The sequence below is a fragment of the Mus musculus genome, chromosome 5 (assembly GCF_000001635.26).
Source record: "Mus musculus strain C57BL/6J chromosome 5, GRCm38.p6 C57BL/6J".
NCBI classification, from domain to species: Eukaryota; Metazoa; Chordata; class Mammalia; order Rodentia; family Muridae; genus Mus; species Mus musculus.
The window spans coordinates 87,337,371-87,349,887 of record NC_000071.6 but is presented as its reverse complement, the minus strand read 5'-3'; positions in this window follow the sequence as shown (position 1 = coordinate 87,349,887).

The following is a 12,517-nucleotide window of genomic DNA, read 5'->3' as shown; positions in this document are numbered from 1 at the left end:
ATCTGTGGATTAAAGAACTAACAGCTGGGAAATGACTTCTATAGCTGTGGTGGTTTGAATAGGTTTGGCCCCCATAGACTCATGTGTTTGAATGATTGACCCACAGAGGATGGAACTATTATGAGTTATGGCCTTTTTGGAGTAAATGTAGACTTGTTGGATAGGGTGAAACACTGTGGGGGTAGGCTCAAGGTTTCTAGCTTTAAGCTCTGCCTAGAGTGGAATTCCAGTCTGCTCTGGTTGCCTTTGGATCAAAATGAAGTACTCTCAGCTCCTGCTCTAACACTATGTCTGCTTGCATGCCTCCATGCTTCTTTCCATGATGATAAATCATTAAAGGCCTGATTCTGTAGGTCAGCCCCAATTAAATATTTTACTTTATAAGAGTTGCCTTGATCATGGTATCTCTTCACAGCAATAAAATGCAAATTTAGACAATAGAATTCCTTTGTGAAATTCTGCATATGAAGAAACGCAGGCTTCATGAAACAAGAGTCCAGACCTTATCAACAGAGCTGTTGTTATATAACTCTTATCACAGAGCATTTTTGATGTGTACAAGAGAAGGAAGGAGCCTCAAAGTTCATTGTTCATAAGTATTCCATGTTCTCATGGTCTCTCCAAGGAAAGGGCTCATTAGTTGGTTAATGTTCAAAATTCTATCAACTCCAAATCATTGTGTTAACACAATTTGTATTAGTAATTTCACTTGACTTTCTCCTGGCCTGGTTGTTGAATGGTGGATAATAGATAGAAATTGTGTCTATTCTCAACCTAAAAATTGAGCTAGTTATTCAACTACAAGAGAATATGGCCTTTCCTTATTGAATTAAAAATTACTTGCTTTGAGTGATGACAGAACTCTAATAGTTTCTGATTGAAGTGAATGATAGCTGTACCATTGTCCTATTTAAAATATCTCCTCAGCTCTAAATTACCTGAGTATGGACTAATCATAAAAAAAAGAAGGAAATAAAGAAGCATACTTTTTAGAGGTCTCAGTCTTACTCTTAATCCTTTGGATTTTAGGTATGTATATACAAAGAAAAATAAAAAGGCATCATATATTTGGCTTTAATTTAAAGATAAGCTACATGTTTAAGATATTACCTCAAATACCTAAAGTATTATGTAGTGTCCTGCTGAGTCCTGCATTGCTGTGGAAAGGACAACATGACAGGATTCCCCACCCTTGGAACAGAGAGAGCAAGATGTGGGTTTTTATGAGTGCTGATGGTTTCTTTGGTGTGGGGCTTGCTTGTAATAATGAACATATATTCATGTTCTTCCTTTGAGGAATGTTTTACCTGTAATAGTAAATGTCTCTATGATAATTAGAAACAGGATGTGTCTGGGAGGCAAGCATATGTTCTTCATCAAAAAGGTAAACACTGTAACCTAAGGACATCCCTTAGGGCTGTGGTAAAGAACTCTGAAACATGAGTTCACGGATATATAATTTTTCGACTATGCAAAATATAGGGATGTAATATGAACTCTTCAAATGGCTTCACAGACCTAAAAGAACAGACAGTTACACTAATGAGCCAGCTTGTCAGAAAAATATTAAGAAAAGAGATAAAGATTTTAGGAAATGGTGATCTCAGGGCAAGATCCCACCGATCTACATTTTTTATCAGGTACACAGGCAGGCAGATTACTTAGTTCAAGCTCATCCTAGAAAAGAGTGACTTTAGGTTCAGGCATGGTGGGAATGGTAATTTCAGGATGGGACTACATGTAGCTAAACTTATTATTATGCTTACAAAATCAGGCAGATCTCTGAGATCATTTGTTATCTTTAAAAAAGTACTTGCTGATTCTCTGAATCAAGGGACTAAAGTCATAAAATGCTGAATTGTGGAATAATCGAAAGAGAACCTGGGGTAATGGTTGAATAATTATGTCAATAAATGACTGGACTTTTATCTGCAATAGCTGAACTATCTACATGGCTCTCTGGAGCACCAGCTAAAGCAGAACACAGAGCTTTCAGGTTGCACCCATGATTGACTTCCAGTCATTCTTTTATTACTCCCAAAAGCACTTTCTTAGGAACCCCTCTCCAAGCCAGGAATCATCCTTGGTAATGTCCTTACCAAAATCTAATATTTGGCTGCCTTACTTCAGGAATCAGTGCCATATTAGGGAGCTGCTTGGGCATAGCTGGTATTAACACAGTAATTGTGTACCAGTTATGGAGAAATGATTAACCTTGGTAGATGAGGCTAATGTGTAGTTATGCAGATTCTACATTCTGGTCATCATAGCTCTATTGCAACGTGAATTGTACAATTTTTTAGAAGGTCAGAGAAAAGGAGATTGACAGCAAAAAGGCAAATAACTCATCTAATCTGCCTAATAGTAGATACAACTCTCAACCTATGAAATGCATATTATGGAAAACAAGAGCCTTGTTTATTGTATTTGTTGGCAAATTCCTTTTATCTTGATTGTTAAACACAATGATTATATCTAACAATATAATTTTTAAAAGGTGATGTATGATTACTGGACACCAATAATCCTTTGAGAAACAGAACACATAGGAGACCTGGGTACCCAGTAGGCAACTGATGACAAAGTTAATGTAAAAAATAAGAACATGGACATACACTGGCATGGTAATCTTAGATTATAGAGTGTCCAAATGCTATAGTAAAACACTGTGACTACAGTGAGTCAGAAACACAGATTATCACTTCAGTAGATGAAGTATAACTATATTGAATAGGAAGAAATATTGAGTAAACTGTGCTTTATCTGATTTGGATCTTTGCTTCTTAATTCTGTGATGAACAATTTTAATGAAATTGAGATATAAGCAGAGAATTCCAACATAGAAACTACAAAGAACTTGTGCTGACAGCTCTAATAGAGTTATTTTGAGAGTGAGAAAAGAGTACAAAGATGAAGACACTTACCACACATGTACCTGATAATTCTCAATATTTTTTCTCCTAGTTATTTTTTCACAACAATTATACTCCTGTTTTCTCTGATGTTGCTCTTTTTTTTTTTTTATATAATAAAACCTGTCTTCACAGAAAGTGGAAGGCTTTATTCAGAGATCCAGAGCAGAATGTGGTAATGTTTTCTCTGGGGTCAACGGTTAGCTACATAACAGAAAAAGTCCAGCATAATTACATCAGCCTCTGCATAGCTTCCACAAAGAGTTAAGTAAAATGTACCCATGAGTTTGACAATGACATTGGGTCATTAGGTTCCCAGCATAAAATATTAGCATTATTATGATGTTGCAAACAAGAATAAAAGAACCCAAAATTCTGTCTTTTACTTGATAATTTGAGGTCACTGTACATACTAAAGACATTTCAAGAAGTTTGATTTTTATCAATGACCTCACTAGCATAGTAATATTGAACTAATATCCAAAATAGAAAAATAGCATGCAGCCTATGCTAGTCATGCAATCTTTTTCTTCATTCTTGGGGTTAAAAACAATCATTTAAAGGCAGACTAAGGTTCATCAACTCTCAAGCCAAGTATTATTTCTACTATGTTAACAGAGAAAAAGAGAATAAAGAATGTGCCTTGTCAATGTTGGTAGTAGGGAGATGTAAAAGTAGATGTAGGGATAAATGGGTTCTGTCCTTACAATGAACCTCATGCATGACAAATACCCATCTGAGAGAAAACTTTGACACTGGAAAAAAGAAACCTAAGTAAAGATAGATATTTTACTAAGCATGCATCATGGGAAGTTCAATCTTTGTGGTGTTTGCAAAGAAATCATGCCTTAAACAGGTATTATCTAACACTGAAAAAATGATTATTTAAACTAGAGTAAATTTTAGGTCTTACTGTGCTCTGAATTATGGTCGCATCCCAAGATGAACACATATATTGAAATATATTTTGTGTTAGTTCAGAAGCAATTGGCAAAAAAGAGAGATGGGGGAGTGTCAACTTGACACAGGCTGGAGTTATCACAGAGAAAGGAGCTTCAGTTGGTGAAATGCCTCCACGAGCTCCAGCTGTAAGGCATTTTCTCAATTAGTGATCAAGCGGGGAGGTTCCCAATGGGCAGTGCCATCTCTGGGCTGGTAGTCTTGGTTTGATAAGAGAGCAGGCTGAGCAAGCCAGGGGAAGCAAGCCAGTAAAGAATATCCCTCCATGGCTTCTGCATCTGCTCCTGCTTTCTGACCTGCTTGAGTTCCAGTCCTGTCTTCCTTTGGTGATAAACAGCAGTATGGAAGTATAATCTGAATAAACCCTTTCCTCCTCAACTTGCTTCTTGGTCATGATGTTTTTCCAAGAACATAGACACTGACCAAGACAAAATGGTACCAGGAGTGGGGTATTCCTGTGACAACCTGACCATGTTTGGGGGAGGACTTTGGAAGGACTTGGAACTCTGGGCTGGAAGATCCATTCATTGTTAAGAGCTTTGTGGGATGCTGTGTAGGAGCTTTGAAGATAATGTTGAGACCATTGCAGAAGATGGAGTCCTGACTTGTGAAATTTCAGATGTAAGATTAAAGACTCTAATCAGGGCCATTGTTATTTTGATTGTGAAGATTCTGTGGTGCTGGTTAGATGGGTCTGAAGAATCAGCTGTGATTAACAAGATACCAGAAGTACTAAATCGAAACTTTGCATTATTTGGCCTATTGATGCTGCTTAGCTGGAGCTAAAACAATAGCTGTGATTAAGAAGAGACCAGTGGGAGCAGGTGAGGGAGCCATCTTGGGTCTGGGGTCCCTCAGAGACTAGTCTGCACAGGTGAGAGTGCAGACTACAGAAGTGACACAGCTTCTGTGACAGGCAGAAGCAACACAGGTTCTGGGACAGATCCTGTTTTGGGCTCCAGATATCCAGGCACTTTCCCTGCCAAAGGAGAGAAGTCCACCTGGGAGGGCTCTGCAGGAGCAGGTGCGGGAGCCATCTTGGGTCCTGGTTTCCTCAGAGACTAGTCTGCACAGGTGAGAGTGTGGACTACAGAAGTAACACAGCTTCTGGGACAGGCAGAAGCGACACAGCTTCTGGGATGGACCCCTTTCAGACTCCACGCATCCTGGCTCCTTCCCCGCAAGAGGAGAAGTGTCTGCCCTGGAGGGCTCTGAACGCCAGAGCAGGTGAGTGAGCCATCATGTGTCCCACATCCCTCAGTGACCAGTCTGTGCAGGTGAGCGTGGAGACTGTAGAGGAAACACATCTTCTGGGACAGGTCCTGTTTTGGACATTCATCTTCAGCCAGGAGGCAGGTCTGAATGCCAGATATTTGTGCACCTTCCCTTCAAGAGGAGAGCTTGCCTGCAGAGAGTACTTGGACCACTGAGACTCAGGAAAGAGCTAGATTCCTAGGTCTACTGACAGAGGCTAACAGAATCACAGGAGGAACAAGCTACAACCAGAGACAACTATAACAATTAATCCAGAAATTGCCAGATGGCAAAAGGCAAATATAAGAATCTCACTAATAGAAACAAAGACCATGCACCATCATGAGAATGCAGCACTCCCACCTCAGCCAGTCCTGGATACCCCAACAATCTCGAAAAGCAAGACTCGGATTTAAAATCATATCTCATGATGCTGGTAGAGGACATCAAGAAGGGCATTAATAACTCACTTAAAGAAATACAGGAGAACACTGCTAAAGAGGTAGAAGTCCTTAAAGAATTACAGAAAAACATAACCAAACAGGTAATGGAAGTGAACAAAACCATCCAAGACCTAAAAAGGGAAGTAGAAACAATAAAGAAAACCCAAAGTGGGACAGCCCTGGAGATAAAATCCCTAGGAAAGAAATCTGGAACCATAGATGCAAATATCATCAGCAGAATACAAGAGATGGATGAGAGAATCTCAGGTGCAGAAGATTCCATAGGCAACATGGGCAGAACAATCAAAGAAAATGCAAAATTTAAAATGATCCTAACTCAAATCATCCAGAAAATCAAGGCCACAATGAGAAGACCAAACCTAAGGTTAATAGGTATAGATGAGAATGAAGATTTTCAAATTAAAGGGCCAGCAAATATCTTCAACAAAAGTATAGAAGAAAATTTCCTATACCTAAAGAAAGAGATGCCTATGAAGATACAAAAACCTTACGAAACTCCAAATAGACTGGACCAGAAAAGAAATTCCTCCTGACACACAATTATTAGAACAACAAATGCAATAAATAAAGATAGAATATTAAAAGCAGTAAGGGAAAAAGTTCAAGTAACATATAAATGCAGGTCTATTAGAATTACACCAGACTTCTCACTAGAGACTGTGAAAGCCAGAAGTTCCTGAACAGATGTTATGCAGACCCTAAGAGAACACAAATGCCAGGCAAGGCTACTATATCCAGCAAAACTGCCAATTATCATAGATGGAGAAACCAAAGTATTCCAATATCTTTTATGGTATCCAGCCCTTCAAAAGGTAATGAAGGGAAAACACCAACACAAAGACTGAACTACACACTAGAAAAAGCAAGGAAGTAATCCTTCAACAAACCTAAAAGAAGACAGCTGCAAGAACAGAATCCCACCTTTAACAACAAAAATAACAGGAAGCAACAATTACTTTTCTTTAATTTCTCTTAACATCAATGGACTCAATTCCCCAATAAAAAGACATAGACTAACAGACTGGCTACACAAACAGGACCCAATATTTTGTTGCTTACAGGAAACCCACCTCATGAAGGGAAAATACCAACACAAGGAAAGGACAGACACTACCTCAGAGTGAAAGGCTGGAAAACAATTTTCCAAGCAAATGGTCTGAAGAAACAAGCTGAAGTAGTCATTCTAATATCGAATAAAATTGACTTCCAACCCAGAGTTATCAAAAAAAGACAAGGAGGGGCACTTTATACACATCAAAGGTAAAATCTACCAATATGAACTCTTAATTCTGAATAACTATGATCCAAATATAAGGGCAGCCACATTCATTAAAGAAACGTTAGTAAAGCTCAAAGCAAACATTGCACCTCACACAACAATAGTAGGAGACTTCAATTGCCCACTCTCACCAATGGACAGATCCTGGAAACAGAAACTAAACTGAGACACATAGACACTAAGAGAAGTTAAGAAATAAATGGATTTAATAGATATCTACAGAACATTTTATCCTAAAACAAAAGAATATACCTTCCTCTCAGCACCACACAGTACCTCATCAAAAATGACCATATAATTGGTCACAAAACAGGCCTCCACAGATACAAAAATATTGAAATTATCCCATGCATGTTATCTGATCACCAGGAAATAAGGCTAATCTTCAATAACAACATAAATAATGGAAAGCCAACATTCACGTGGGAACTAAACAACACTCTACTCAATGATCCCTTGGTCAAGAATGAAATAAAGAAAAAAATTAAAGAATTTTTACAGTTTAATGAAAATAAAACCAAAACATACCCAAACTTATGGGACACAATGAAGGCAGTCCTAAGAGGAAAACTTATAGCCCAGAGTGCCTCAAAAAAGAAACTAGAGAGAACATACACTGGCATCCTGACAGCACACCTAGAAGCTCTAGAAATAAAGGAAGCAAATTCACCCAAGAGTAGTAGATGGCAGGAAATAATCAAACTAAGGGCCGAAATCTAACAAGTGGAAACAAAAAGAACTATTCAAAGAATCAACCAAATGAGGAGCTGGATCTTTGAGAAAATCAACAAGATAGATAAAACCTAAGCCAGACTCACTAGAGGGCACAGGGACAGTATCCTAATTAACAAAATCAAAAATGAAATAGAAGACCTGAGGAAATAGAACCTGAGGAAATCCAAAATATCATCAGATCCTACTACATAGGTCTATACTCAACAAAACTAGAAAACCTGGATGAAATGGACAACTTCCTAGACAGACACCAGATACCAAAGTTAAATCAGGATCAGATTAACAGTCTAAACAGTGTCGTTTCTCCTAAAGATATAGAAGCAGTCATCAATAGTCTCCCAACAACAACAACAACAACAAAAGGCCAGGACCAGATGGGTTTAGTGAAGAGTTCTATCAGACCTTCAAAAAAGACCTAATTCCAACACTTCTCAAACTATTCCACAAAATAGAAACAGAAGGTGCTCTACCAAATTCATTCTATGAAATCAGTTACGCTGATACCTAAACCACACAAAGATCCAACAAAGAAAGAGAACTTCAGACCAATTTCCCTTATGAATATCGATGCAAAAATACTCAATAAAATCCTCACAAAAGAAATCCAAGAACACCTCAAAAGGATCATCCATTATTACCAAGTAGGCTTCATTCCAGGAATGCAGAGATGGTTTAATATATAGAAATCCGTCAATGTAATCCACTATATAAACAAACTAAAATACAAAAACCACGTGATCATCTCATTAGATGCTGAGACAGCGTTTGACAAAATTTACAACCCCTTCATGATAAAAGTCTTGGAAAGATCAGGAATTCAAGGCCCACACCTAAACGTAATAAAAGCCATATACAGTAAACCAGTAGCCAACATCAAATTAAATGGGGAGAATTTCAAAGCAATCCCACTAAAATCAGGGACTAGACGAGGCTGCCCACTTTCTCCATACGATTCAATATAGTACTTTACGTTCTAGCCAGAGCAATTAGACCACAAAAAGAGATCAAGGGGAAAGAAATTGGAAAGGAAGAAGTCAAAATATCACTATTTGCAGACGATATGCTAGTATATATAAGTGACCTCAAAAATTCCACCAGAGAACTCCTAAACCTGATAAACAGCTTCAGTCCAGTAGCTGTATAAAAAATTAACTCAAAAATCAATGGCCTTTCTCTACACAAAGGATAAACAGGATGAGAAAGAAATTAGGGAAACAACACCTTCACAATAGTCACAAATAATATAAAATACCTTGGTGTGACTCTAACTAAGGAAGTTAAAGATCTGTATGATAAGAACTTCAAGGCTCTGAAGAAAGAAATTACAGAAGATCTCAGAAGATCTCCCATGCTCATGGATCGGCAGGATTAATAAAGTAAAAATTGATATCCTGCTGGACTAGCTGTGGTGGGCATACTGGGTTCTACCCAGTGTTCTTGTTTTCTGTTAGTAAGATTCTTACGTTTATTTTTTGCCATTTGGTAATCTCTGGTGTTAATGTTCAAGCTGTCTCTGGCTGGAGCTGGATCCTCCTGTGATTCTGTTAGCCTGTGTCAGCACTCCTCGGAGTCCAACTTTCACCTGAGTCCCAGTGGTCAGGGCACTCTCTGCAGGCAAGCTCTGCTCTTCCAGGATAGGTGCCCAGAAGTCTGGAGCTCTGATCCACCTCCTGAGTCCTGGGGTCAGAGCGTTCCCTGTAGGCCGCCTCTCCTCTGGCAAGGAAGTTGCTCAGGGGTCTGGGTCTCAGCTTCACCTCCTGGCTGAGGATGAAGGTCTAAGAGGACCCTGCCCAAGAAGCTCTATTGCTTCTGTCACTCGCATGCTCTGCAGTGGTCTTGGGTGTGCTAGGGTTCCTGCAGCGTGGAGAGTCCTCTGAGATCCTAGACACCCTAGGCTGGGTTCAAGCAGAAGATGGCATGTCTGGCCCTGAATGGAAAGAATCCCAGTCTCTGGTCGGGCAGGGTTCCTTTGTCCCTGTTCCTGCTGGCACTAGACCCTCTGTGATTCTTTGGAGCTGATGGTGTGTTGCACTCACCCGTGATCCAGAGGCTATCTCAATGTCCTGCAGTGTGGAGAGTACTCTAGAGCCCCCTCTATGTGTTTTCTTCTGGTGTCCTTGACCTCTGGCTCCTACAATGCTTTCTGACCCCCTTCCTCAGGATTCCCTAAGCTTCCCCCTAGTGTTTGGCTGTGCATATCTGCATCTGTTTCCATCTATTGCTGGGTGAAGGCTCTCTGATGACAGTTGAGCTAGGCAAAAATCAATAAATATAGCAGAATATCACTATCAATCATTTCCTTGATGTCTTTTTTTTTCTGCCAGTGGTGTTTGATTCTATCCTTGGTCTCTAGACACTCCTGCCTCTGGTTCCTGGCCCTCTAGGCACTGTGAAGAACGGAGTCCCTATCATTGCATGGGTCTCATACTAGGCTAGACATTGGATGGTAGTTTCCACAATTTCTGTACCACTTTTTTTTTCTTTAAAACAATGTCAATTAATTCACTTTGCATCAATCATAAGAATTCTAATGCTATGTTCCATTCACAGACCAAGATTATATTCTTCTGACACATTTTCATAGAGATTTAAAATAAACTCACTCATAGCATAGAGTTCAATATTGTTCAGAGCCTCCTGTTTGGGGTTAGTTTCTTTTTGCATATTCTGTGATTTTTACAGTGAACTGAGAACTTTCAACTCAATTGTTCATAATTCTAACATCGTTTCTCGTTACTGTATGTTCTTCTATTCATTTTCTTTAGTAATCTCTATCTAGTTTCCTTCCTGAAACTCAGCTGGTATATCTCCTATCATTCCATACTTAATTTTAAAATATCACATTTTGTCACAGTTTTTAATGAGCTTAAGGTAAAAAGGTTAAACAAGAATATCCACTACAGATTCAATGCAATCCCCATCTAAATTCCAACTCAATTCTTCACAGAGTTAGAAAGGGTAATTTGCAAATTTATCTGGAATAACAAAAAAAAAAAAAAAAAAAAAAAACCAAGGATAGCAAAAACTCTTTTCAACAATAAAAGAACATCTCAGGGAAACACCATGCCTGACCTCAAGCTGTACTACAGAGCAATTATGATAAAAAACTGCATGGTACTGGTATAGCGACAGACAGGTAGATCAATGGAATAGAATTGAAGACCCAGAAATGAACCCTTGCACCTATAGTGACTTGATCTTTGACAAGGGAGCTAAAACCATCCAGTGGAAAAAAGAAAGTATTTTCAACAAATGATTTTGACACAACTGGTGACTATCATGTAGAAGAATGTGAATTGATCCATTCTTATCTCCTTGTACAAAGCTCAAGTTTAAGTGGATCAAGGAACTACTCATAAAACCAGAGAAACTTAATTTTATAGAGGAGAGAGTAGGGAAATGTCTCGAAGATATGGGCACAGGGGAAAAATTGCTAAACAGAACAGCAGTGGCATGTTCTGTAAGATCAAGAATCGACAAATGGGACCTCATAAAATTGCAAAGCTTCTGTAAGGCAAAAGACACTGTCAATAAGACAAAAAGGCCACCAACAGACTGGAAAGGAATTTTAGGAACCAATCCTAAAGCTGAAAGGTACTAATATTCACCATGTACAAAGAGCTCAAGAAGCTTGACTCCAGAAATTCAAATAACCCCATTAAAAAATGGGGTACAGAGCTAAACAAAGAATTCTCAACTGAGGAATACCGAATGACTGAGAAGCACCTGAAAAGAAAGTTCAACATCCTTAATCATCAGGGAAATGCAAATCAAAGCAACCCTGAGATTATACCTCACACCAGTCAGAATGGCTAGGATCAAAAATTCAGGTGACAGCAGATGCTGGCAAGGATGTGGAGAGAGAGGAACACTCCTCACTTGGTCACAGCAGGACTGCAAGCTTGTACAACTACTCTGGAAATCAGTATGGTGGTTCCTCAAAAAACTGGACATAGTAGCAATTCCTCTCTTGGGCATATACCCAGAAGATGTTCCAACTGGTAAGATGGACACATGCTCTACTATGTTCATAGCAGCCTTATTTTTAATAGCCAGAAGCTGGAAAGAACCCAGATGTCCTCAACAGAAGAATAGATACAGAAAATGTGGTACATTTACACAATGGATTACTACTCAGCTATTAAAAACAATGTATCTTTGAAATTCTTAGGCAAATGGATGTATCTGGAGGATATCATACTGAGTGAGGTAACCCAATCACAAAAGAAGTCACTTTATATGTACTCACTGATAAGTGGATATTAGCCTTGAAACTTAAAATACCCAAGATACAATTTGCAAAATGCAAGAAAATCGAGAAGAAGGAAGACCAACATGTGGATACTTCATTCTTCCTTAGAATAGGGAACGAAATACCCATGGAAGGAGTTACAGAGAAAAAGTTTGGAGGTGAGACAAAAGGATGGACGATCCAGATACTGCACTACCCGGGGATCCATCCCATAATCAGCCACCAAACGCAGACACTCTTGCATATGCCAGCAAGATTTTGCTGAAAGGACTCTGATATAGCTGTCTCGAGTGAGGGTATGTCAGTGCCTGGCAAATACAGAAGTGAATGCTCAGAGTCATCTATTGGATGCAACACAGGGCCCCCATGGAGGAGCTAGAGAAAGTACCCAAGGAGCTGAAGGGGTCTGCAACCCTATAGGTGGAACAACAATATGAACTAACCAGTAGCCCCAGAACTCGTGTCTCTAGCTGCATACGTAGCAAAAGATGGCCTAGTCACCCGAGGCCCCTTGGTCTTGCAAACTTTATATGCCCCAGTACAGGGTAACACCAGGGCCAAGAAGTGGGAATGGTTCGGTAGGGGAGCAGGGTGGGGGGAGGGTATAGGGGACTTTCAGAATAGCATTTGAAATGTAAATGAAAAAAATATCTAGTAAAAA